Below are 27,672 nucleotides of genomic sequence, written 5' to 3' on the forward strand. Positions count from 1 at the left end.
GTCACTTAACCAGACATGAGGTCTCTCCTGAATAGGGATGGCGTGTACAGTGGGCCTACATGGTTAATAAATGGTTATTATTATATTATTACAAGGGAGTTGGGTGTTGGTGTAATAGTTAAGATGTTTACCTAACAGGCAAAAGTTGCAGAGTTTGATTCTCACCTTTGAAGATGAAATTCACTAGATTTAAAATAGCCAACCAATGTATAAGTTACTTCAAGTTCACCCCTAGTTTAGCACTCTTGTCCCTCATGAATGATTATTCATCCTTAAAAGATATGGACTAAAAATGTCATGGGAAGGTATGGCTAGCCTTCTAAAGATCATCATAGGTCAATAGTAAGTACCTATGAACCTAAGTCATTTACTTTATAAGACAATCCATAAGATTCAAAGAAATACCACCTGCTCATGCTAATTGCCCAACACAGATTGGCCAACTAATGTGATAGCAAGAAAATGTGATTTAAAGATAGGTTTGGTCATAATGAGAAAGATCCCATTATTGGCTGATTATCAAGTTTCTTAACTGAATGCTATCTCGGTCAGAACTGTCCATGCTATTCTTCTTCCTAGTGGTCATACATGACATTAGCAATAGCACGCTACACACACATTCACACACACTTACATATATATGCACTTCCAGACATTCTCTCACAAACACACGCACTCACGCATGCACACACACACACACACACACACACACACACACACACACACACACACACACACACACACACACACTCATCAAAACAAATTCCCCAGACTCGATCACACTCACTGAAACACTTAGCCATACACTCATTGGCACAAATGAACACACACAAACACACATATACACTCTTGTTTACCCACCTTATCCTCCTCCTGTGACCACATAGACACAGACTCTCACAAACACAAGCACACACACATACAGGCAAACATTCATACAATCTCATTCATGCCCTAATAGACATAAACTAATGCATCCACATACTAACACCATCCCATTGCCCAAAACTTCATGAGTACGTCCAGAGAAGTGAGTGGGTGACCACCACATTTATATGGTGGTCAATTTTTTTATCCTAGAATAAGATTTTATTTGACAGCATAATTCTCTGAATTACTCAGCCAAGCACATTGACATTTCTAATGGAGAGTTCATGGCGAAATTAGCATTCAACTTTGACTGTAGGAGTGCCGTCTATGCTAAGGACCCTAAGAGAGTTAATTTTCTCCAGCAGACTGGTCTCTGAATCAGAAAGGCTTAGTGAGATGTAGAAACCATTTCAGCTAAGTCTTCTGTATCACATTAAAACTTTCTGAATTACAGGGACTATCTCCCAGATAAAGCATATTGCAGACCTGTACTGGTTTAACACAGATGAAACACAATACACCTTACCACAATGTGTCCCCACTTTTCTTTTTTTGGCCCACTCAAACCATATGCTACCGGCCCTGCTCCTAATGTCCCACATCTAAGGTGGGTCTACCAGCCACCCTTTAACCCCCTCTGACTTCTGACTTACTCAAGTATTGCTGAAGCCAGTCATAGATCCTAAGAGTGTCCTACAGGCCTGGCTATCTGCGCTTCCAACCAGGGAGATTTTTTTTTCTTTTTTATATGGCCTATTCACTCCCTTTCTTCATTCATCATGCTCATTGACTACATCTGAGGACAAGTCCTCTCTTTGGACCAAACCTCTCCTTGGGGAGCTTTATTGATAAGCACTCTTCCACCCAGGACAGCCATACCCATTCATCCCTGCCACTTTGGTATAGGAATTTGTCTTTTATTACATGACATACCACAGACACAGGGAAATCTGTAGTTTTTCTTACTATATATTGCCTGCAATTGCACATAGGCAGCCGTCAGTCTTGCTGATGCCAGCAGCTGCTATAAAAAATATGTGCATAGTGTGGTGAAACTGTTCTCCATTACCTTTGTTGTAAAGAGAAAATGAAGCTGCAACAGTGCGCAAAGCTGACCATATATTCTCATAGTGATCCACTTGGAAAAATCTAACACATGAAAACATATGTGCCAACTATTAAAAAATTCTGGATTATAGTGATATCTATGGCACTCAGGAATAGCAGGGGGTAGGGTATGTCAGTACATGCAATACTGCATACATATCACCATCCTAACAAAAGTATGCAAATTTAATTATTTTCTTAAGCTAGATCTGTGTCATTGTTGTGAATAGCTTAAAACAAGCCCTGGGGAAAAATGTCTGTTAGGATCTTTTAAAATGAAAATAAAAAATGCAAGCACTCCTGTTACATAATGTGTCACTGTATATCACTGGGATGAAAGACAGTATCACTTCCTTATGTCTAGCATGAGTCATATAAAGGGGATTTCAGATTAATTCTGGGAAGGAGAAATGGAAACAATAAAACAAGATAATGTTAATAAGTTATATGCAATGATAGCCATTTTGTGGAAAACCATTAATATTTTACAAGAAGCACTTAAAGTGATTTTGATGAATAAAAAATCTCAGAAAGCAAAGTTGTAATGAAAGCATTTTTGTGTGTGTGTTCCAAGGTAGAGTAGAGAATGGACTTTGAAAGCAGGTTACTCTGTCCTGAGGTTCTCTCCCAACTTTCCTCCAGGCCCTGTTAACAGGCCTGCTGGGGTCAGAAAGAGACACATGGCTAAAGATTAGGTAACTGTGTTCAATGTATAACCAACGGAATTGGATTAGGACTAGGTAGCACAATAAGGGAATAGTCATGGGAAAAATAGGCAGGCAGGTATCAAAACTTACATTTTCCAGGGCTTAGACAGTCTGATCTCTTTGTGTGAACAGGCAAAGCAGTCATGCCATCCCTCCCTTGTATGGGGTCCGGCTGGTGAGATGTGTGGAAGTCATTCTGCCAGGACTGTCCAGGCCAAGTAAACTGCAATGAGAAAAGGTTACTGGTCTGAGAAAAAAGTAGCAAGAAGGGAATCTCAGCCTCCTAAGATGTAAGTTGTAAGCAGAGGGAGAGTGCTTGGAGTGAATGGTCTGTTGTTCTGAATAAAAGGAGTAAGACATTCAGCAAAGCCTTCAGTAAGACAAACTAGATATTTATGGTGGAAGCAGAATGTAGAAACATGAGGGGCTTAGTAAATCTGCATCGATAAGGCATCTTCATGGAATAAGTGGTGAGGCTGGATCTCCCTGCAATGGAAAATGAAAGCATAATAAAGGGAAAAAATGTGGCATTCCTTCTTGGCCATCATTAGCTAAAGAATGACACCCTGGCAATAACATGCAGGTGTAGCTAATTAGAAGAGTTCCATACTATCAGGACAAGGCAATTGGAAGTCAACAAAACTGGGTAGTATGAAGGGGTTGCTATGCCATGCCCACATGGTCTCAGTCCTCTGGTTAGTTGTTAAGTAAGGTATTTTGGGATAGCGGTAGTAAAACAGAGGAATTTATTAGGATTTAGGTAATAAAATACCAGAATGTCTTTGGATGAATAATTTCACATGGTGTAAATAAACTGTCAAATGAAGTATGTAAACTGAATTATAAAGTGAAAATGGTTGAAAGTATGAAATAAAATTAATTTTGACAACACGATTCATTAATGTATAACAATAAAGCTTGGAAAATGTCTGTAGTGTCACTTGTATTTGTGATGATGGGGAGAAGGAAATGAAACCACAAATAGCAATTGAAGAGATCAGATCCTGGACTATAGGATGAAGCTTCTTAGCAGCTCATAACCTTAATCCTTTGTCACTTGTGTTAGATAACTGTTATTCTAATGTATTTAATACAGTTGTTCGTACCTGCCTTCTGTCATTTCTATTATTCCTTCAGCTTCATATAACTGATTTTGGTGAAAAGGTTTTCAAGTGGTCCAGCCTACCTGTGGAAAAGTAACAACTATAGTAAGAGCCGATATAACTAAAGGGGGAATTCAACAAAGCCTACATGGATTAATTTTCCATGTATGCATAGTGACATGGAGCTTACGCAGAAGTAAGCAGCCGTGCAATTCAATAAACACAACTGAGGGGCGTGCATGAGCATGCCAACACAGAAGTGCCCGTGGCATGCAAATCACCTCATAAGCAGGTGAATTGCAGGCAAATGTGGGCAAAGAGTGATCCAGCAAGCAGTTAGGCATTCGTGCTGATCCCGTGTTGGTGTCTGAATAGTACATGAAAAGATTCCATGTACATGAAATTAAAAAGTGAACAGTGGCTGTAAAATCCCAGTTAGATGATTACGAATAGTAAACCAGACACAGATATGTGCAAAACTATGCCCTGTGTATCCAAAAAGTAATAAGAAATAATATAAAATAATTATTATTTTAATATCCATATTACGTATGAGTGGCACACAGCAGTGCACAAACATGCCATTATGCAAAAAAATAAATAAATATTTAAAAGTCTAAAAATGAAAAAAATAAAATATGTGTCAATTATACATTACAGGGCCTTGCATGGAGTATGTACAATGGTAGATGTCTGTGGTTACCAAACAAGCAAAACACAGATGGAACCAGCAGAACATCAACCCCTGGATTTACTAAACTTCCGTGCAGGACTAGCTTAATCCTGCATGGAAGCGCCTGTTTAGGAGCAGGACGACAGCGTGCCATGCATATTAATAAGGCATGCTGCCCGAGCTCCTAGGCTTACACTGTGCATGTAAGAGTGCAGGGGGCATGTCTGACAGCAGAGCTCTCAGAATAAACATGCCCCTGCAGTGTAGAACAGCAGAAAGGGGTAAGGAATTAGCGAGACTGCCCATAGGTGTCCGCATACCCCCATCAACAGTCCCCCATGTGTACAATGAAGAAACCCTTTTATATTTTTTTAAAAGTCTGATTAAAGCTAACCGTAGGTGTGCGTGTGTGCTGATCGCTTAGCTATGGTTAAAGCAGCTTAAAAGACTGAAGAGGATAACAAGGAAGATATATGCAAAGGAAGCAGCATAGCAAAAGTGTAGTGGGCAGCGCATTCGCCTTACGAGTAGGCATTTCAGGTTCAAGTCCCACTGCAGCACACTCCATTTTACATGGCAAAGCACGTTATGACCAATATTTTTGTTGCAAAACCCACTAAATAACACATGATAATGAACTGGAGAACTGCAGGAAATGCACATGTGAAGTGTCAGTCTCATAATGAATAAGGCACTAGTAAGCAAGTTTAAGCACAAATGAGCAGTAGCAAGTATATTTAAGCACTAGTAAGCAGCTTTAAGTGCGTTTGTGTGGGGGTAAGCAATGCCTACACTGGCTAAGCAATTCTAAAGCTAACTCTCTGTAAGCAGACATAATGGCAGGTTAGCAGTGCTTACCGTCATGCAAACCCGCTTACAACTGCTCAAAAGTGCCTTAATCACTCTGTATCCAATGGCACTTGTTCTGCCCATCAACAAAATAAACAGCCATACATGTCTCAAACCCAGGACTCTGTACAACATAGTTCCAGTAGTTATCCACCAAGCCATCACAGAAGTACAGAAGAAAGAGGTACTAGTAAACATGTCCTCATCATAGTATAACCAAACTGAACCTGTGAAAGGCATCAATATACAGTCATATGTACCATAACCCACTACATAACATAAATATGTGAATGGGAGTACACCAGTAAGCCCAGAAGTGAGGTGCAATTGTAATAGTGTTGAAGTCCCCAATAAAACACAAGGATCCCACAGAGTGTACGTACGCATCAATCAGGGATACCAGGCATACATATAAGGTGTAATGAATAATAACACAATGCCAAAAAGGCATTATAATGAATGTCTAATGTAGGCAATGCTAAGTATTGCACAGGCCAGTTTAGGAGATGTGAGCAATTTGTAGACCAGCTAACTCTTTCTGACCAGTGGTTTAACCCTTTAAACAATGCCAACCTTAGGTGAGCAGGTTTGCACATAGCTTAGCCTTTTCAAAACTGGCCAGTCACGGAAAAGTGTGGGAAATTGGCCCTACTTAAACCCAAGAGGTGGAAATACAGCTCATAACTGGTTGTAGCTTCCCCCTATGACAGTAAGGGGAGAAGGAGTGTGCTTCCGTGTGCAGCACTGGTGCATCCAGGAGTCCAAGGTCATGGCAGGACTCCTAGTTAAAGACCATGTACAGAGACTGTTGCAAGGCCAGCACCAGAGCTCCCAAAATAAGGTGGAGGCCTGAGACTGTCTCACCCATGACCTCACCAGTGCCACTGGCATACCCCGAACTGGTGAGCAGGTCAGGCACCACTATGTTGACCTGAAGCAGCAAAAGGGGGACCACTTGGAGGAGTGTCTCCAAGAGGCTAGAGCATCAGGGGATATCCCAGCCATGTGTAAGTATCACCTCAATATCTGTGTAATAACTGCCAGCTCAGGTATATCATGGATAGGTATGGCTAAATATTCCTCTTATGTCCCCCACAGCTGCAATGGAGCAGGCTGTAAACCAGGAAGCTCACATCTGCCGCCTGGTGCAGTTGTGACGTGAGGCAGGTCAGTAATACTCATGCCTTTACTGTCATAGGAAATAAAAATAAAAGTAGTAGTAAATTAATTGCTAGTATAAAACCTGTATTGTTCAAGACAAGTACTGCACACACTAGAGAATATGGCAGGAAGAGTCGCATATTGTTTGTATGGCAATAAAAGTGTAATATCCTGACAAAACAGGTCTGACTGCTGGACTGCATGTGTATATTCTGGTATCATATGGTAATGTAGATTTGCAAGCATGTAATAGTACTGTTGTATTAAGCACTGTTACCTACACCATGCACCATAAATTGAATGTGTAGGAATGCCAGTATATGACAGGTGTAATCTCCACAGGCCATTTAGTATAACTGAAAGACACATGGACAGAAAACAGGGAAAATACAGACAACAAAAAACGAATAGCACATGCAACTGAGATGTGAACTGTTGTTATTTTAACACACATAGCCATGGTTCGAATCCTGCCAGTGGTAGTAGTCTGCATACAGAATCATACCCCACAACTGTACAGATATGTCCAGAATATCTATTAAAGTGGCCCATATCTAATGCCTATCAACCTGTCCCCCTATGAAGTCATTGGGATGATCCCAGACGTATAGGCAGCAAACAGGAAATACAACTGATTGACACAAATCTACGACAACAAACCTGGCACACTAGCAACTCCCCTATACCTTATGTGACTAAGAAGCCATGTATGTCCTATTTACACCCCAGCCTGTTAAGCTGTGGTCAGAGTGTGTACAGTAACAGAGTGAGATGCATGTGCATAATAGTAATGTGGAACCTGGTACTGTGTGTGAATACATTCAGGAAGTGCTAATAAACATTCCTCACACAGGTCTTTCACATACCAATACTGTGCCCAGAAATACAAGAATGATATGCAGTTGCTCTGAATAATGAGGTATTACACATCACTGTCGCCCACACAGTCCTACAACATTTAACTGTCTCAGAAATCTGTATAAGAGTGTTGTTATACAAGGTCAGAATGCATAAGCACAGGGGATTAATAAGACAGAAAGCAGATTGGAGATATACAGCAATATCAATATAGCAGACACAACTGTGATGGATAGTGTTTAAGTTGTAGCAGACACAGCCATGATCTGAATCCTGGGAGTGGAATTAGACTGCATACATATTCATACGCCTCAACTGTACACATGAGACCAGAATGTCTAGTATATGTGCCCATATCTTCTGCCTGTCCCCCTGTCCCCCTGGTACATCTGTAGGATGATCCCAGATGTGTATCCAGCAAACACGGACTACAAGTGATTGTCAACCATCATGAGAACACACCTGTCACTGTAGCAATCCCCGAAATTGTTAGGAGAGTAATATTGCAAGTATGTCCTATCTACACTCCCATGTTGTCAAGCTGTGACCAGAGTGTGTACAGTAACAGAGTGAGATGTGTATAATACTAATGTGTAATCTGGAACCTTGTGTGGCAACAGTCAGGTAGTGCTAACAAACATTGCTCCCACAGGTATGTTGGATACGAACACTTTGCTAAGAAATACAGACCAATATAACCTGTACTGGTACTGTCCACCCAGGTATTGTAGGGGATTGTGAGTGTTGCAGTTTCTCTGAATAATAAAGTATCACTGGTCACTGTCACCCACACCATGCTACATAATATAACTGTGTAGGAAAGCATGTATATGTGTGTGTCAAGTCAGTAAAGGTGTAAGAGAGCAATATGCTAAATATGTCCCGGCATACCAGCATGTGGTCAACACATGGCCAGAGTCTGTGCAGAAAAATGTGGATAGCATAGTGCAAAACATCAACCTGGAACCCAAGTGTATGTGTACAAACAGTCAGTGTTAACAAACATTCCCTCCACAGGTATACCAGGTAAGAGGTGTATAATGCAGGTAAAACCGGTTCATGTGTAATGATGACAACAGCAATATCACTGACCAAAATAAGGCTATAGGGTAGTGTAGTAAGACTTTGTAAGGTACAGATAACAGCACTGACTAGGAAAGTAATGTGAACTACAGGAATATACTACTTGTTAATCCCCCCCCCCCACCTCATCTCCAACAATAATCAAAATACTCATCCCAACTGGTATGTACTAACTCTGATACTGTCCAGTTGTTTGATAAATATTTTAATGGTTCCCATGCATGTGCCATATTGAATTATTCCAACATTGTTGGCATGGTGCCATCAACGTACCTGCATGCTTTTCTTATTACCGCTGTGGTCCCATATATGCATGTGTTTTGTTTGCTATGCAACTGTTCCCTGTCTGGTGTCTGGGTTAATGGGAATATCTGTGCATGCTGTTATACCTAACTCTGGAATGTGTTGACTATTACTAACCCATATATGATGTTGAAATCTAAATGCTATAGCACACTTGGGAAGGCCGGTCCCAGCAGACACACCTGTCCCACCTCAGCTGGCTGTGGCACCGGGCACCAGCATGTCTGGTGGCCCAACCCCACACATCCCTGTCAGTTGGTCCTGTACCATCTTCAGGTGGAACTGCCTCAGGGGATGGGACTCACCCCCCTGGGAGTGGGCATGGACAGGCACCTGTCACCCGTCACCTGGTCAGGGTCGTGGTGAGTAAAGCAATCAATGAGCAGGTCGGTGATCTTCTATGCCAGCAGGAGGGCCGTGTGTCACAATTAGAGAGTCAGCCTCGCTCTTCAGCTCAGTCCCCAGCACAGCCACCTTCGGGGCTGTGAATGTACAGTGGTGACTGCCCAAGGGTGGGGACCTCAGTCCCACTGTTACCACTAGGGGGCTTGTGGGCTTCCGATATCCCAACACCCCTTCCCATCAAGGTGTTTACCCCACATATGTGTCACATACTGCTCCTTTATGCGTCTTGTCTGTTAACCTACCCAACCTACCTCCCCAAATATACCTACTACCCCTCCCCAACATCCCACTCTCACCTGAAAAAAAAAGGGCAATCTGTTCACGCAAAAAAATCTCGCCCAATGCATAGCTGTCCATTTCACACACGTGTCCACTAGACACATGTAATCTGGTCTAATTGGCAGCACACCTTATTATTGCTGTTCTCTCCCCTCTCCTAGTGGTTTGAGTGTTCAGATCTACCTCCAAATTCAGTGAATATGCACAACTGTTGCTGTAGAGGAAATGGGCAGCTATGGACCTTCCCTACACCCTTCCTGCACATCTCTAGCTATTTGTCCTACTCTCTTTCCCTCTTTGTGCCCCTTTTTCACCACTTCCTATCAACCCTTGTTTTCTTTTCTTTTAAAGAATTTAGCACAGGGGTAAGCACTTTTAAGCAGCAGTAAGTGGGTTTAAGCCTGTTTGCATGGGGGTAAGCGCTGCCTACACAGATTAAACAATTTAGAAGCTAACTGAGAATAAGAAACTGTAACCGGATGTTAGCAGTGCTTACCTCCAAACCCGCGCAAACCCTGTTACAACTACTTTAAAGTGCCTTAATCACTCTGTATCCAGTGGCCCATGTTCTGCCCAACAGCAAAATAAACAGCCTCTGCAAGGCTCAAATCCAGGACCCTGCACACCATAGACAAAGTGATTTACCACTAAGCCATGCCAGACATACTTAAATCTGATGATTTCAGAAAAATATCATCCAGCCCAGTCATGCAACAGTAGAGAGAATGTATACCAACATCTAGATGTATGTGTGTGTGTGTGTGTGTGTGTGTGTGTGTGTGTGTGTGTGTGTGTGTGTGTGTGTGTGTGTGTGTGTGTAAATATATTAATATCTAAACATGCAACATATCTATATATGTATATATATATATATATATATATATATATATATATATATATATATATATACATATATACATATAAGTAGATATATATATATATATATCCATATAGGCATATACGGACATACATGTGTAGATATCAATGAGAGATTAACTAAATCATAAATGTCCACATGCACCATTAATGGGGCTAAAAGGCCCCAAACAATATGCATCTTGTACGAATAGGTATACTCACCCTCCCACAGCCAAACACATCCACCTGCAATACACTACTAAATGTTGCAGATCCCTTAACCAGGTCCTGACACGTCATGGGCAGAAGATGTTAACAGTACTACATCCCACCTGTATGATGTCAGGGTGGTATTTTTAACACATCATGCAGTACAGTCTGGCTCCCATAGGAAATGTAAAATGTGGAAGCTATCAACATCCCCAGGATAGAAATACACAGACACATATATGCAGATACAGATATACATATATATATATATATATATATATATATATATATATATATATATATATATATATAGATATACATGTGACTACACATACACACGCAGAGATATGTACAGTAAGGTACTCATGTAGTAGGCGCACACAATATGAAACAGCCACTATGCCTACAATTAACACCCTAACAACTGGACACTAGATGAGCCACCCATACAAATGACATATGTTACCTGCAATATATACCCACAGAGAGGTCCTAAGATAAAACACCACACACAGGTTTGCAGAAATTGAATACCTTTATTTGTGTACTATTACAGATGTATATGCCATATCATATAGCTGTTCAGACACTGACATCTATATAAACAGAGTAATGCAACTGTGAAACAGTTATACTAATACAGTAGTCTGGAAAGGTCAACAACTGTTGCTGTCCAGGCTAAGCCCTTCAAATCATACAATAGTAATGACAGACTGGGCCACAGGATACCACACAATCAGCAGTAAGTGATGCAGGTGTATAGTCCAGCAGCCCCTGTCTACACTCTGTACACAATCACTAGGTGGTACAGACTTCAGTTGGCCAAATGTGATGTAACTGATGCATAACATGGCATAACTGACACCATCACAGGCACACTGTCAAACAGAACAGTCTGCATGGCAGGAGGCAGTAGGCCTGCAGTAACCCACTTTATGTAATTAATGTCAAGATAGGTGAAATGCATGGTACTGTACATCCAGATACCTTATGGCAGCCCACCCCTGATACCCCCACATTTTGTAACAGCCTAGGTTATGTATGGTGCATCCCCCCTAGACTCAATACTACAGGGCCATATACAACTGTTACATACACTGGCCTCTGGAGTGCATATGGGCACACATGTATTGTGTAGGTGAAGCCCACACTTATATGGCCCCAGCCCCACCGTATGTGTGGTGGATACAACAGCAGTGGGCTGCTGGCAGGAATGGCAGCATAGTATACGTATATGTGCATATGTATAATTATCTGTCTATGTGTAGACATATAATGCTCTGTATATGTATATATCTGGGTGTGTATATGCATATCTATGTACATGTACACACCCATCTATATATGCTAAGTACATGTGTAATTATCTATATAGATATCTGGATAATCATATATACATATATATTCACCATATGCCCTGAACATGGGGTGCAGCCCTACCTCAGCCCTTATAGTACCAACTCCATAGTGCAAGGGGGTGTCTGTATGTATAGCAGGTATATTAGTAGACTATTGCTACTGTATTAGGGATTGTCTTCACAGACATGGTGTGCGTGGGAGGTCACATCTGCTTTGCACATGTGCACCATTGGCTACTGACAGACACCCTAAGGATATCATAGTACAGTACCGCTGCAAGCACGTAATGCTCCTTTGGACTACAGCAGAGATATTGTCCAATAGATGTGGGCATTCTGAATCACTATGTACAATCCAGAGGTGTACACAGAACCCCTTAGTGCAGAACATGTGGACCAAGCCTGACAATATGGATGTTAACAGCCATGTAGATGGGCATAACACATAATGAGTGGTATACATCTGCCCCCACAGGTTATGCATTCACACATCCCTGTCTGTCATGACACATAATAACTTCTGGTACAGAGGTGCCATGGCCACATACTACCCACTAAATATTGACATACATCTGTACAACATCTCACCACTCCATCTGACATGCATGACTGTTAAGGAATGCCCAGTAGCAGTATATCTGGCAAGTATCTGCACATAACATCTCACTGGGTAAGTACACTAAGCTGCTAGGCATGTACCAAAGCACTGTGCAGGCTACAGGTAGACTGGCTTAACACTGGCCTACTTCTCCTATGGGGGAAAGCACATGTACCTGCATATATAGCAGGATCTACAGGCATGTCACAGCATAGGGTAAGATACACCTGTGTGGAAGTGCATAACCACAACCAATGCGAACACAGCCACAGCCACATATGGTAAGCTAGCATAATATTACAGTATATGTAATATCTGTTCAACACCATCCTCATATGTGCCACTCACACACTAACCCTACATATACTGGGCAGCTATGCAGTATGGCTTGATGCCTGTCTATGGTATGGGACATGTGTGTGTATGGCCCTACAAACATGTAAGCTGATATGGTAACATACAGTGGAGCGGCATGTAACATCAGATAGGACGGGACCTAGAATGATGACATCTACCACAGTCTGTACACAGGCCAAGGTACATATTGACAATACACACACTGTCGACATTCACCATAAGTACACAGACCTCAGTACTATACAAACAACCACAACATTTCCAGGTTATGTCATCAAATATAACCCCTACTGTACATAACATGTTAGCAGTCTGATATCTCACTGGCTTGTTACCAGATATGATGACACTAATTATGGTGTACAGCACATATGCACCTCTTAATGCATGACATATGTACATAGGTTGACAGGGTTGCTGCTGGGAGCACATAAACAGGGCCAATATTGACATGTTGTTGTGATAACATCTTACATTTACTGTTGTAACAGGGTTTGTCGCAACATATTTCCTATGAGGGATATGAAGTCAGTAACTATCCCGACTTTCAACATCTACAGACTGCAATCCTCACACTACCTTCTGCAGTTCACAGATACATGCTCTGTGGGTAACACATGAAACCAAAGGCACCACACACTGCCAGTGTGCAGATAACCCTACTGATGGGGAGTCCTCATAAAATAGAACTGACATGACAGGTATTAATACATGTAGGACAGCCATATCGCACACACTGTTAAACCAACATTACTCCAAATGCAGTATAGCAGCACTTACAGTCTGTAGTCAGGTGAGGTACATCCCCCTCCTGTGTGTTGGCCTGTTTCCACAGTGTATGTTGTCAGAGGTAAATCCCAAATCCATATGAGATGCAGTTTGCCAAACAACAGATCGAGTTCCTGCTCACAGTGAATGGAAAGGCCCAACACCAACATGATGTTCCTAGATATTGGAGTGTGTTTCCATCCAAATAGCTGTGGGAATATTACAACAGCTGTTCCACATGCAATCAGCTAGGGGAGGGCTGCAATTCATGCAGAGGCCATCAACTGATCATGAGCATCACTTAAAATGCACATGCTGCTGCCTAAGCAAAGCAGGTGTAGGTCTCCACATCCACCGGTGAGGGAGTGAGAGAGACAGACAGAGGCAATGACAAGTCAGGAAGGGGTAGGAGAGTAAAACTTAAGCATGTTTGTGTCACACACCTACCAGCACAGGGTATCAAACCCCTGACGACTTTGCAGTGATATCACAGTCCTATGCAGTTACTGGATGTGCCACATAGGTTACCTGTGGTGGAGTCTTCAGAACATATATGTGATGGTGAGTGACATCTGCAACAGGGCTATGGTAGCTATATGGTAGGTGGAGTACACATGCCTGTCAACATGAACAGGTGCCAGCGTCAACACAGCCACACTCTCACAGGGATGCCCACACATTGACACACTTGGCAGGGCCCGGGATACAGCTCATCACTAGTGAGATTGCCACAACACATTACTGTGCAGGTATCACATGCACCACATGGGTCATACGGAGGTTATATGGGCAAAGGGTACGGGGAGGTGTCTGACATCAGACAGCATGCTTCAGTATGCCACTGGGGGTTGTAGTGAGTGTGGATGTGATCATATGAATCAGACAACACACATACAAACACACAGAGTGCCAGTACTTACATGCATGGGTGCATTTCTGCACAGGTATGTAGTGGTCGACTGTGCCAGATGGCTCTACAAGGCTAGGTGATGGGTATACCTTGGCATCAGGCCACATGAGAATGGTCTGCATTGTCATATATGCCTGTATTCCTATCCACTGTGTGTGCAAAGCATGAGTGGTGCATACTGAGGAGTATCTGCGCTAACATCTGCGGCTGCCAGATATGTCTGGTCCATTGGTGTTTGCAGACATGGCCTTTATGTGTTTACGTGTGCGAGCATGCCCAGTATGACCTTTCAGTATGTTGACTGACATTACCTTAATTTCACTAAGTGTGTGGGCATGCCCAGTATGGCTGTCTGTATTGAATGTGTGGATTGAGTCCAGGTAGTTTGTACTGCAGTGCTGAAATTTGTGTTGTACACCTACAGGTAGCATGCTGTCTCTGTCCGGTATTCGTCAATCATTTGGCATTGGCTGTTACTACATTTCTGCCTAGGATGGGGGTGCACACCTGACTATTTCTATGTTTCTACACAGGATTGGGGGGGGCACACCTGACTGTGACTACATTTCTATGTAGGATGGGGGGGCACCTGACACTTGTACACATTTGCTATGACTGTACTAGTATGTTGGTTATTCCATTTCAGTGTGTAGTCTTACCTATCGTGCTGACTAGAGGCATACCAGTGTACTACAGATCTTAGCTCTTAATTACCTACATATTAGTTTCTGACTTCCTACCCTTCAGAAGTGACATCCCACTGCCTGACCTGCTGTAGTCTGTCTGTGTAAGCCTGGGGGGAGGTTACCCGTAGGCCTCATTCAGAGGTCATAATACAGCCTTTGTGTGCATTTGTCTACACCTGTCCTGATGGCTGTGACTTTTGTTGGGTATGTGAACCCCCCTGACTGGCATGTGTGAGTCACTTACCTTGTGGGTGTCCCAGTATTGAGGGTGGTACTGCAGGGCTGCCTATGTCGGATGCACATAGTACACTCCCTACACATGGTTAAGCACAGATAGTGTAATGTCTGGCATCCCTTTTACTGTATGTGAGAGTCAGAGTAAGGTATTGTTCCCTGGGTCACTCCTGTGTCAGTGTATGTGCTATGCATTGCCTCTTTGCCAAGGCCAGGGCATACTGGGCATGCCTCCTTCTGTCTACTGGGGCAGGCTCAGGTTGTTCCTCCTCCAAGTCACTCTGTGCCTGTGCAGGCCTTGGCAATGGTGGGGGGCTGTGTGGCCTTGCCCCGTGTTGTTTCTGTTGCAGCTGTTTCCGCAGGATCATATTGTGTAGCATGGCACATACAAGGACAATTTGGGTACATGTAGCTGGTGAGTACTGCAAGGCTCTACCAAATGTGTCCAGGCACTGGAACCGTGACCTGTCCATCCCAAATACATGCTCTACTATAATTCTGATCTGTGCATATGCCTCATTATGAAGTTCTTGTTCGGGTGTGCGTGCATTTCTGATGGGTGTCATTAGCCACTGCTCCAGTGCGTATCCAGCATCTCCCACTAGGTGACCGTCAGGGATGTCCCCATTGGCAAAGATCTGGTACAGCTGCATCAGATGCCAGATGTGGGAATCATGATAGCTTCCAGGGCAGCTAGCACACACATTCATTATTATGCCCTGGGCATCACACACAACCTGGCAGTTGATGGAGGGGAAGCCCTTGCGGTTGACGTAGACCATACCCCACTCACCAGGAGGTGCTTTGATGCATATGTGCATGCAGTCTATAGGACCCACTACCTCAGGGTATTCTGCTATTTGGTGGAACAGTTGCATATTTCTGGCCAATGCCTCATGGGTGTTGGGGAAATATACTTGCTCACCGACATGTGCTGACATGGCATCCAAGAACTGGTGGAGTACCTTGGATGCTGATGCCTGTGAAATCCCCATCACATTTCCAGTTGGCCTTTGGAAGGTACCTGTGGCTAGTATTCATAGGCCTACACATACCTTGGTATCCACTGGGATGGGTTCCATTCTGTTAGTTCTGTGTGTCAGGCGTGGCCGGCACAGCTCAACAATTTGCTGTAGGAGGTCCCTGTCCACCCTATAGCGCTCCACTATCTCCAGCTCATGTAGCCCCTGGTAGGTCACCCTAGGTCTGTACACTCTTTTCTGTCTCCTCACTGTGGGTTCGTTGACAGCATTCACATCCTCACGACCCTCAGCCTCTTCCACAAGGTGTTGTATAATAGCTATTGCAGCCCCTATCGTTTTGCTGTTGTGAGTGTTAAAAGTTCCCTGCTTGTTTACACCGGTGGTGTAGAGTGTGGGAAAAACCACAGGGGAAGCTGTTTGCATAGTTTATAGTAGTGTTCTGGACTGGGCTGGTCTGCTGCCTGAGTAATTGGCTGATTCTGATACATTTCACCTGCCAGCTAAGCTAGTTTTCCTTGATTACCTTCCTACTGCTGTTTTCCATTGCCTTCCTGTTTAAGCCCATGTGTGTGCCGCTCAGAGTGCTGAAATGTGCACACTGCTGCTATTTCCTGGTTTAACTTCTTTTTTCTTCCTGTAAAACCTAATGTGTGGAGCGCACACCTGCTTAGGCTTTGTAAAAAGTGCTAGGCAGGTTTAGACACACACCCTAGCTTAGCTGTGCTAAGCTAGGAGCAAACCTGAGCCACAGGGCTCCAGTCCACTTATAGTATGCCTGACACCCCCCCCCCATGATGTCACCTAACTCCTAGGCTTGCACCAAGCTATTCCCACTCTTACTTGTGAACAAAAACAAGGTGTCAAAATGCTGAGAGTAGGATAAACAATTTAATAAAACACAAAACAGATATATTTAGGTAAGTGCTTTCACAGTTGCCTGCTTCCTCAGGCCCTGATACAAATGATAGTTACTAAAACCTTTACATTTAAATATTTCACACAACCAATAAAAACAAGTATACTTAATGAGGCAGACTTCTCTTTTTTAAGACAGGTTTTAAAGAGACGGCACTGTACAGACTTGGAGGGGCATATGCCTTAAAATCAATGATCCATTTCAATTCAACACACTCTGTTTCATTGTATAAATCCTTCTCTCAGGCTATCATTGACATTTTGTAAGACCAAGAACTTAAAACTATGGTCTCCCCCAGTTTTTGACACGTGCTTGGCCAATGCATTAGTCAGTTTATTGCTGCATATATCATTTAGATGTTCCAGCACACTTTCCTTCAACATACGATTGGTTTTACCTATGTAAAAACTATCACTTAGGTTACACCTAGCCATACAGACTATATTTTAGTCGAACAATCTGCATAGAAGGAAAATTCTATTGACTTCATAGTCAGAGGGTGTACAACCATGAAACTTGACCAAATATTGAGGCAGGCTTTGCAAGTCCTACATGCATATGTCCCTTTATGCTGTGAAGTAAACTGTCCATGAGACCTGTTTTGCTTGTAACATAAATGCTGTTTCAGGCTTTTACAATTCTTAAAGCAGAACATAGTGGCAGATTCTATCACCCTACTTATTTTTGGGTCCGACAATAGAATTGGTCAATTTCTCTTAACTTCACATACTCTAGTGACCCCTCCAGAGTAAGTTAAACACATTTTATTCATTACTTTCTTGTCTACTACCTCTTCATTCTCTACATATATGGGAGATTGATCAGAAAAGAAAGGTTTGATTTTTGTACTCTACAAATTATTAACTTCTTCTATAGTTTTTTCAATCTCCTCAATTCTATAACATCTATCCACAAGGTCTAGGCAAAGTACATTAAGTACTTCTTTTAGAGATACAGGATCTGTATATAACCTCTTGCACCTAAGTACCTGATTTATTACTACATTCCTAGTGGTGTGTATAGGATGCATACTTGACCAATGCAGTATATTGTTCTTCCTACATTTCTTTTTGTATTGCTTAGTGTACAGAGTGTCAAACATGTTCTTATTGACAGTAATGTCAAGAAAGTCAATACTTTCCATAGAATAATGCAAACAGAATGACAAATACGTGGTTGTACTCTCCAAATAAAGCACAACATTCTTTATAACTACTTCATTGCCGTGCCAAATGAAAACAAATGTCATCCACAAAATGCTTATAAAAGGTGACATGCACTTGTACATATCATTGCTGAAAACTGACTCTTTCTCCCAATTGGCAAGAACTAAATTGGCATATGTATTCACACATGCTGTGCCCATAGCTACTCCTAGTATTTGAAGGAAGAATTCAGACTCATAAAGGAAGACATTGTTCTCCAAAATTAAGTCTGAAAGGGCACCGATTATATTAATCTTCATATTGGGGTAACCACTCTCCCTAATAAGAAATGGTCTTACATTTTCAACACCATCTCCATTTGGGATTACTGTGAATAAAGAATTCACATCAAGAGTAACAAAAAACATACTTCTGATTGCATTCTCATCTTTATGCTTGGCCCATATGTAAAGATGTTCCAAGAATTGCTTGCTATCTCTCAAAACAGTCTCCGCTTTATTTAAGACATTCCTAAGCTATTGTTCAGCATATATGGACAGAGGTTCAGTGAGCCAACCTTTACCTGACACGATAGGTCTAAGGGGAGGATTCAAGGGATCTTTTATGCACTTTCGGCAAACCATATATCACAGGTATAGTGGGATGCTCAACAGAGAAATATGTATACAATGAATAATCTATTTGGTCAGTCATGAGCATATAATATACATAAAAGTTCAGTCTGTTAATAATACCATTGACCTGGTATTTCTGCAAGATTACATACACAGTATTAACATAAAACATTTCATGCATTCTATTCAAATAGTCTAATCTATCAAAGACAACTATCCCTCCTCCTTTGGCTGCTGGTTTAATAACTAAGTGCTCAGCTCTTGTCAACATATTTAGTGCCTCATATTCCTTGAAAGATAAATTAAAAAAGCTGGACTTACAGTGTTCATTAAAACTTTTCCTTAAATCATCCTCACATATTTTAATAAAAGCTTCCATTTCTGGAGAATTATCAGGTGTAAAAGTGCTTGGCTATGTATATACAAGTGGGTCCTCACATTTTTCTGCAGCATCTTGATTATAACATTACTGTTCCAGCCAGGATAGACTGTAACACTGAAGGTATTGTTTACATTGCCATGTGTGGTGGATGTCCAGCTTTGTATGTGGGAATGTCCACTAGATGTTTGCGCAAACATATTTTGGAGCATGTATATGCTATCAGGACAAGAAATACTAATAATGCATTAGATAAGCACTCTGTAGTGTGTATAAATTGGAAGAAATGTACATTTTCTGTGCTTGAATTAGTTAACAAAGACATTAGGGGTGGTGATTTTAAGTGTGTAGTTGAACAAAAAGAGGCAGAGTGGCAACTTAGACTTGCCTCTTACATGCATCCTGGTTTGAATGACACTGTCAATATAAAGTGTTTTATAAAGAAACAGAAAGATAAATATTAAATAATACTTGCGTTTTATATTTATATATAGTTGTATGCTTGTATTAACAAGTTTAATTTTATTTGATGAGTGGTGTGGTCCACTTTAATTGTAAATTGCTAGACAGGTTTGATTGGTTACAGTTTAATGATCTATGTATTTAAAAAGTGAATTCTTGGTTGCTCTCTGTTTTTCTGATGAAGTCATTTAGACAAATAGTGATTAAAAGAGTTTTTACGCTAAAAGACTTGGTCTTCTTCTGGTTCCATCAGTGTTTTGCTTGTTTGATTGCCTTGGATAACACCTTTTGCAGTTTGGCTGCTGCTGCTCTTGTTAGATGTCTGTGGTTGGTAAGAAGGCAGGTCCTGGAATAGTGTAGTTTCCAGGTTGTGTGCACAGGTCTGTATGCAAATGATCTGGAGTTACTGAATAGCAAAAATGGGTATCCATTGCTGCAGATCAAACCTGTGTAGCCCCAGAATCATGTTGATGTCCACAGAAGAGGTAGCTGACATCAAAAAGGGGTGTGTCTCCATTTCTTTAAGCACATTGGAGCACAGCAGCACCCGTTTGTGTGCCGTGCAGCTGAGGAATGTGTCCAGTGCTGCTAAGCTTTGTTTAGCTTATGGGTGAGTGTGTTTGAGCGGGTGTGCATGGCCCACCACTGTGCTGAGCGTGCCCTTTATTGGGGAGTGTGTCTATTGACTGCTGAGCATTGTTTATACCTGTGAGCAGATTTGCATACAATTTTGCAGAATTTAGCAAGGCAGAGTTTAAAAAAAGAAAGAAAAAAAAAAGAAATTGGCTGAGAAAGCCAATCATATATAAATTACTGATGACCTCTGTTCCACCTAAACTGGGCCATTCCAATCCTTCAATGATGTACGTGGCATGTGGAATGCATTATAGTTAACCAATCACACAGGCTGCATCTGCAGCTGAGCACTATAAAGTATCCATACACTCTACAATCTGATTCCCCCCCCCCCATACTCTGCACCATTGGAGTACAGACTTGGGAATTTTAACTGAGAGAATGCTAGGGGCTGCTGCAGCTCTGCTACATCTGTATGTCCTAGATGTTGAGGTCAGTGCTGATGCTGCTGCTGACAATAGGCCTAGACTGAGAAGGAGAAGAGTGTTCAGGCTCAGGGTAACCTTCCAGGAGCTACATGAGCTGGAGATTGTGGAGCGCTACAGGGTGGATAGGGACATACTACAAGAACTCACAGAGCACTGCCTCCCTCAACTAAGTCCCAGAGCCAACACAGGGGAACCCATCCCAGTGGAAACCAAGGTATGTATAGTCCTTAGGATACCAGCTGCAGGTACTTTTCAATGACCAACTGGGGACATGATAGGGATCTCACAGGTATCAGCATCCAGGGTACTCCATCAGTTTCTGGATGCCATACAAACAATTGCTAGTGAGCACATTTATTTACCCTACACTCCTGAGGAGAGGGCCAGCAGTATGCATTATTTCTACCATGTAGCACACTACCCTGAGGTACTGGATGCCATAGATTGCACTCATGTCCACATCAAAGCACAGCCTGGTGGACAGGATAGAGTCTAAGTTAACCGCAAGGGGTATCACTTCATCAACTGCCAGGTCATGTGCAATGCCCAGGGCATTATCATGAATGTGTGTGCTGGCAGCCCTCGCAGTTATCATGACTCCCATATCTGGCAAGCATCACAGCTATACCAGATGTTTGCCAGGGGGACATCCCATATGGCCATCTACCGGGAGATGCTGGCTGTGCACTGGAAATGTGGATGATGACACCCATCAGAAATCCACATGCACCTACTGAAGAACACTATAATGAGGCACACGCACAAACTAGGAACATCATAGAATGTGTGTTTGGGCTGCTCAAGTCACATTTCCGGTGCCTCAATATATCTGGTGGAGCCCTTCAGTACTCTTCAGCCACATGTACACAGATGTTCATAGCATGTGCCATGCTACACAATATGATCCTGTGGAAACGGCTGCAGCAGGATCATCACAGGGAAGGGACACTCAACCCCTCACCAGTGCCTAGGTCCCCACAGCCACACTCACAGGGGGACTCAGAGGAGGAATTCCCCTGAGGCTGTCCCTCTAGGCAGATGTAGGCATGCCTAGTATTCCCTGGTCTTGGCCAAGAGGCAACACATAGCACATGCACCAACAACCTAGGGTCCTAGAGGCTGACACCTTACTCCAACTTGCATACATAGTAAAAAGGATGCCAGCCACACCACACAACCTGTACCTAACCATGTATTGGCTGTGTACTGCGTGCATCAGACAGAATCAGCCCTGAAACACAGGTATCTTTATTGCTGCATTCACAATGTAAGTCACTCTCCTATACAACAAATGTATGGGTTACTACACTATGGTAGCATATGTATGGACCTGCTGGAGGTATGCAAGGGAATAGAGTGGGCTACTGTGCAAATTGCAGAGAACCAACAGCAACTTGGGACAACAGGTACTCTGTCCAATACTGAGTGCCCCATAATATGCATTAGGCCACATAGCTGGAAACCCCAATGCATTATGCAAGGAAAGGCCAAACAGTGGGGTCATAGGACAGATGCATGACTGTCAGTGTCAGAGTCCCCTACCACCAATGCATCAGTGTTTCCATACAACTGCAGTAACAGTATGTTTGCAAGGATATAGCAGAAGACCACACAATTCCAGGGCTGTCACAAAGAACCTGGCCACATGTTCTATTTTCCACAAAAGCAGGGGTCACAGCAGGGGTAAAAGTGTATGTTTGTATGCTGTTGAAAGTGTAAGGAACTAACCTCACTTTCTGGTGGCTGGCATGGCTCACTAGGCTAAGGACATTAACATGATTGATGTTGTTCATGGTTCGAAACTGGCTGCACTGAAAACATTTGCATGTGAGTTACTCATATAGTAGGAGTTCCACAAACTGTCAAAATGCCACAATCTGTTACTATAAGAAAGCTGGACAAAGCCAGAGAAATTGGGGGGACAGAGGGCAAAACCTACAGACATTATACATGCTCTGAGTAACCTAGAAGGTGGCTAGTATAACAGCAGGTTGCAACCGGTCAGGTTAGCAGTAGGATATAAAGGCTATCACTTAACTGTGTTAGTGCTTACAACAATTCTGTGGACTGCATTTAGTACTTAATAAATAAGCACCTACTCAGGCATGTCTAAAGGACAGCTCCCGGTATTTTCTCCTGTCTACCTGATGAATCTGGGCATCTTGGGACAATGCAGCAATTGCCTCATGTACACAGACAACCCTCTCCTCCTACCACCCAATACTATGACCTGTGAGAGATGCACTTATATAGCCAAACTGGAAGCAAAGCTCTCTTCACCAAAGACTGGACTAGACAGTCAAGAGAAGGTAAACACTTGCACCGCACCATACTCATCACATAGTCCCTCAAAACCTACACCACCAAAACACACACAGAGAAGCACAAAACACACACCTACATTCGCGGAAGCTCTCAGTAAAAATCTGCCCAAACAACCAAGACCTCTAAAGCAGAAATGCATGCAACCTCCACCCCCCAACACAACCCAAATGACACATAGCCCACATACTCATTGTGCCACTCAACTACAGCCCATAAGGCATAACATACCCAACACTCTAGTCATAGGTGACTCTATAGTCAGGCACACTGATGTTTCACTCACCAGGTTAAACAAGGAAAAAGTTAATGTCAGCTGCCTGTCGGGTGCCAGGATCTGCCATATAATACACACACTCAGGTCACTGCACAGCAAGTACAAATATGACTCTGTCATTGTCCATGTTGGTGTAAATGACCTGAGATGTACCACCCTGGACTACATGAAAAGAGACATGGAGGAGCTCTCCGATCTTGTAGCCCAGGCAGGTATGACCCTAGCCCTGAATAGCATCCTGTCATCACCCAGAATGATACCACAGTACAAGGACAAAATGATTGACTTTAACAATTGGCTAAGCTTCTGGTGTCATTCTAAGGGAATCCAATATCTGTCTGCCTGGGATGACATGATCGACAGACCATGCTGCTTTGCCAGATATGGCCTGCACCTGTCGCCCTTGGGATTCCGGATACTGGCAAAGGCTCTTGCCACCCCTATAGTGCCATTTCAGGCAAGGTTCAAATGACAAATTCACCATCGTAACAGGTACAAGTAAGAAAAATCTGAGGGTAATGCTATTCAATGCTAGAAGTCTAAACCTCAAAATGCACTCACTCGAGGCACTCCTAAAAATGGAGAACATTGACATCTGTGCAGTGACAGAGACCTGGTTCAAAGCTCCAGAGAGCACCCCTGCATTACCAAGCTATAATTCATACAACACCTTTCGGCAACCAAACCCGGACCGAAACACTAATGGTGGAGGCGTGTCCATATTCATTAAGGATATCCACATCTCCAAGCTAGTTGCTCAGCATAATGCATCCAAGATTATCCAAGTTCAACTAACTCTGGGAAAAAACACAATCCAGACTGTAGCTTGCTACAGACCACCCACCATGCCCCAGGATTCCCACTCCTCTTTTCTTGATACACTGGAACATATTAAGATACAACCCAACACTCTAATAATGGGTGATTTCAACTACCCTACCATTAACTGGGAAAACTGCTCATGTACAAAATCTTTTGCTCAATGTTTTCTGGAAATCATCAATTCCAAAGCCTTGGATCAACTTATCCACACCCCCACCAGGGGCAGCAATATCCTAGACCTGCTCATCACCAACATGGGTGACCAGTGTTCCACACGAGACATCAGCTCCTCGTTGGTCAGATCCAACCACAAGCTAATCACCCTAGACATCCACATCCTGCTCCCACCCCCCATTAGGAAAACAACCGTAAAGAATTTCTCCAAAGCCAATTTCACGCTTCTTAAGACAGAAGTGGCAAACTTCACGACACCCATGCAGATGGACAGTAGAGGTACGACTGCTGAATCCTACACAAATGCACTTTATAAGCACTTACACGAGTGCATGGATCATGTTATCCCTAACAGAATCAAGATGCTATCCTCCAGAAAAAGGAAGCCAATCTGGTGGTCTTCTGTCATAAACAAACTCTACAATAGAAGAAAGAAACTGTTTCAAAAAAAGAGTAAAATCCCATGACTGGAGAAACTCCCTGGTCAGCCTCAGTAAGAAGTTGAGATCCCTCATAAAATCCTCCAAAGCTAGTTATGAAAACAAAATCACCACTGATTCTAAAGACAACCACAAAGCATTCTATAGCTATGTCAAGAATCTCAATGGCAACACTCAGATCTGCTCTGAGTTACAGCACAATGACACTAAATATACAGAACCAACTGATATTGCCAACATTCTGGCAGATAGGTTCAGTGCGAACATTACCCCCCTCTCACCCCCTAAAGGGCCCATCTTTATACCGGAAGAATGCAAAGTCCCTGCAATCATGGCTGCACAGGTAAAAACGTCACTCTCCAAAGCCCAGAACACAGCATCCATGGGACCTGACAACATCCCAGGCTGCCTTCTACATGAATTACAGAATAAACTGGCACCCCACCTAAGTACCATGTTCAATCATAGCCTCATCTCAGGCTTTGTGCCCATTGAATGGCACACCACGACTGTTATCCTACTCCACAAAGGGGGGCCACAACAGACCCCGGGAATTACTGCCCCATTAGCCTGACTAGCCTGGTCTACAAGCTCATGGAACGTATCATCATGGAACTCATAAACAAAGACATTGGAGATCTCCAAATTCTGGACCCCACACAGTTCGGGTTTGTAAAAGGCAGATCTTGTCTCCTAAATCTGATAGACTTCTTTGAAGTAGTCACCAAAGCCATAGATGAGGGTAAGGTGGTTCACACAGCCTATCTAGATCTCACCAAGGCATTCAACACCATCCTCCACTCTGGAATTATAGATAAACTTACTAAACTAGGTATAAATCCATATATCACAAGATGGGTTGCCAACTGGCTTACTGACAGAACCCACACTGTGAAAGTAGCAGACTCCAAATCAGACTTCAGACCAGTGATAGGTGGATTACCACAGGGTTCAGTTCTGGGTCCTCTCCTGTTTGGTATCTACTTCTCTGAAATACAGGCTAAGGCAGAAGGTTTTTGGCTAACTAAATTCGCAGATGACTGCAAACTAAGAGCCATAATCAAAACTCCTAATGATGTGGACATCCTACAAAAGAGCCTCACTGAGACAGATGCCTGGTGTCAAAGCCATGGTCTCAAGCTCAATGCCAAAAAGTGCATTGTCATCCCCTTTGGCAAGACTCTGTACCCATGAACTACCACATAGCTGGTAGTCTACTTAATACCAAAAGTGTGATAAGAGACCTTGGGACACAGGTGGACAGTAGTCTCTCCTTTGATAATCACATCTCCACAGTGGTCAGAAAATCATTCTACGTGGCACACCTCATCACAAAAAGTTTCTCATCCAGAAAAAAATAAGTCATTGTTCCCCTCTACTCATCACTCATTAGACCCATTATAGAGTATGATGTCCCTTTAGGTATGTAGCTCACAAGACATCTACAACAACTGGAAAGGCCGCAAAAATACCTCACAAAGAGGATTACTGGCCTCAAACAGATGCCTTACGCAGACCGTCTCAAAAAAGTCCAGCTTTACTCCATCACATATTGCCTGCTCAGAGGCGATTTCTGCCTAACATACAAAGCTTTGTCAAACCCAGAGCTGTTGGACATGCTCCTCTTAAAGAAATCCCAATCCCTCCGAGCTACACGCTCTAGGGACTTAAACCTTGTCACCACAATAAACAGAACATGCTGGAGGGATAGATTCCTGTCCCAGAGACTTCCCATATTCTGGAACAGATTACCTATCTATGTCAAACAGAGCTCCTCATTAGCACTTTTCAAGAAAAATCTTGATGATTGGATGGGTAATAGGAAATTCACCCCGGGGATGATTTCTGTGGTTCTGCTTGACAGGGGCACAGGAAAATAATTTTCTTTGGTGGTGAAAGCCAGGGTACCTTTTTGGCTAGGCTTGTATAGGCCCTAGGGCCAATAGCCTAGTGCCTACCTATGAACCTATGAATGCTAGACATTCTGCAAAAACATTTACAGTGAGAGGTGTGAAGATTGTCACCCTGTGTGTGGTGTTACATCATGTACCCCAGTCACATCATACCTTTCAACCACTTACAGCAAGAAATCTGGACAAAGCCATGAACAGCAGTGGGACAAAGGCCGAAATATAAGAAGGATTAACTGTTGGCCAGACAAATGTGGAAAGTTCAGAGAATAACAGGTCATGCAGTACATAAATGTCCTGATGTGTATGGAGTCAGTAACTGAAATGTCTGACATAATTTCCTAATGTTTAATCTATAATGATGTGCCACTAATGTACCTGAAAAATCACAATGCTATGTAAAACATACAAAATATATTATGCAAAACTCAGCTGATAGATATGTGTCATATATTACATTCAGCAAACAGGCCAGCGAATACCTTGGATAAAATATCAGGGAGGTGATGAACTGCTGAATCAGGTGCAGCAGTCAATTGGCTGCAGCACACAAAATCCCGGACTGGAGAACAGGTAGTGCTGGCCTGGAATCTCCTGGTAAGTACTGACAGTCACATAGGTTCATAGGTTCATACTGGGCTATCTGCCCTAGGGCATTTATAAGCCTAGCCAGAGTGTGTTTGGCTTTCTCCACCCATTTTAAATTAATTTTGCTATGCCCTTTATCGAGGTTAGTATACTGTGACTCTGTCTAACAGTGACACAG

The sequence above is a fragment of the Protopterus annectens genome, chromosome 6.part0, assembly GCF_019279795.1.
Source record: "Protopterus annectens isolate FY-2018-M chromosome 6.part0, PAN1.0, whole genome shotgun sequence".
Taxonomy (NCBI): Eukaryota; Metazoa; Chordata; order Ceratodontiformes; family Protopteridae; genus Protopterus; species Protopterus annectens.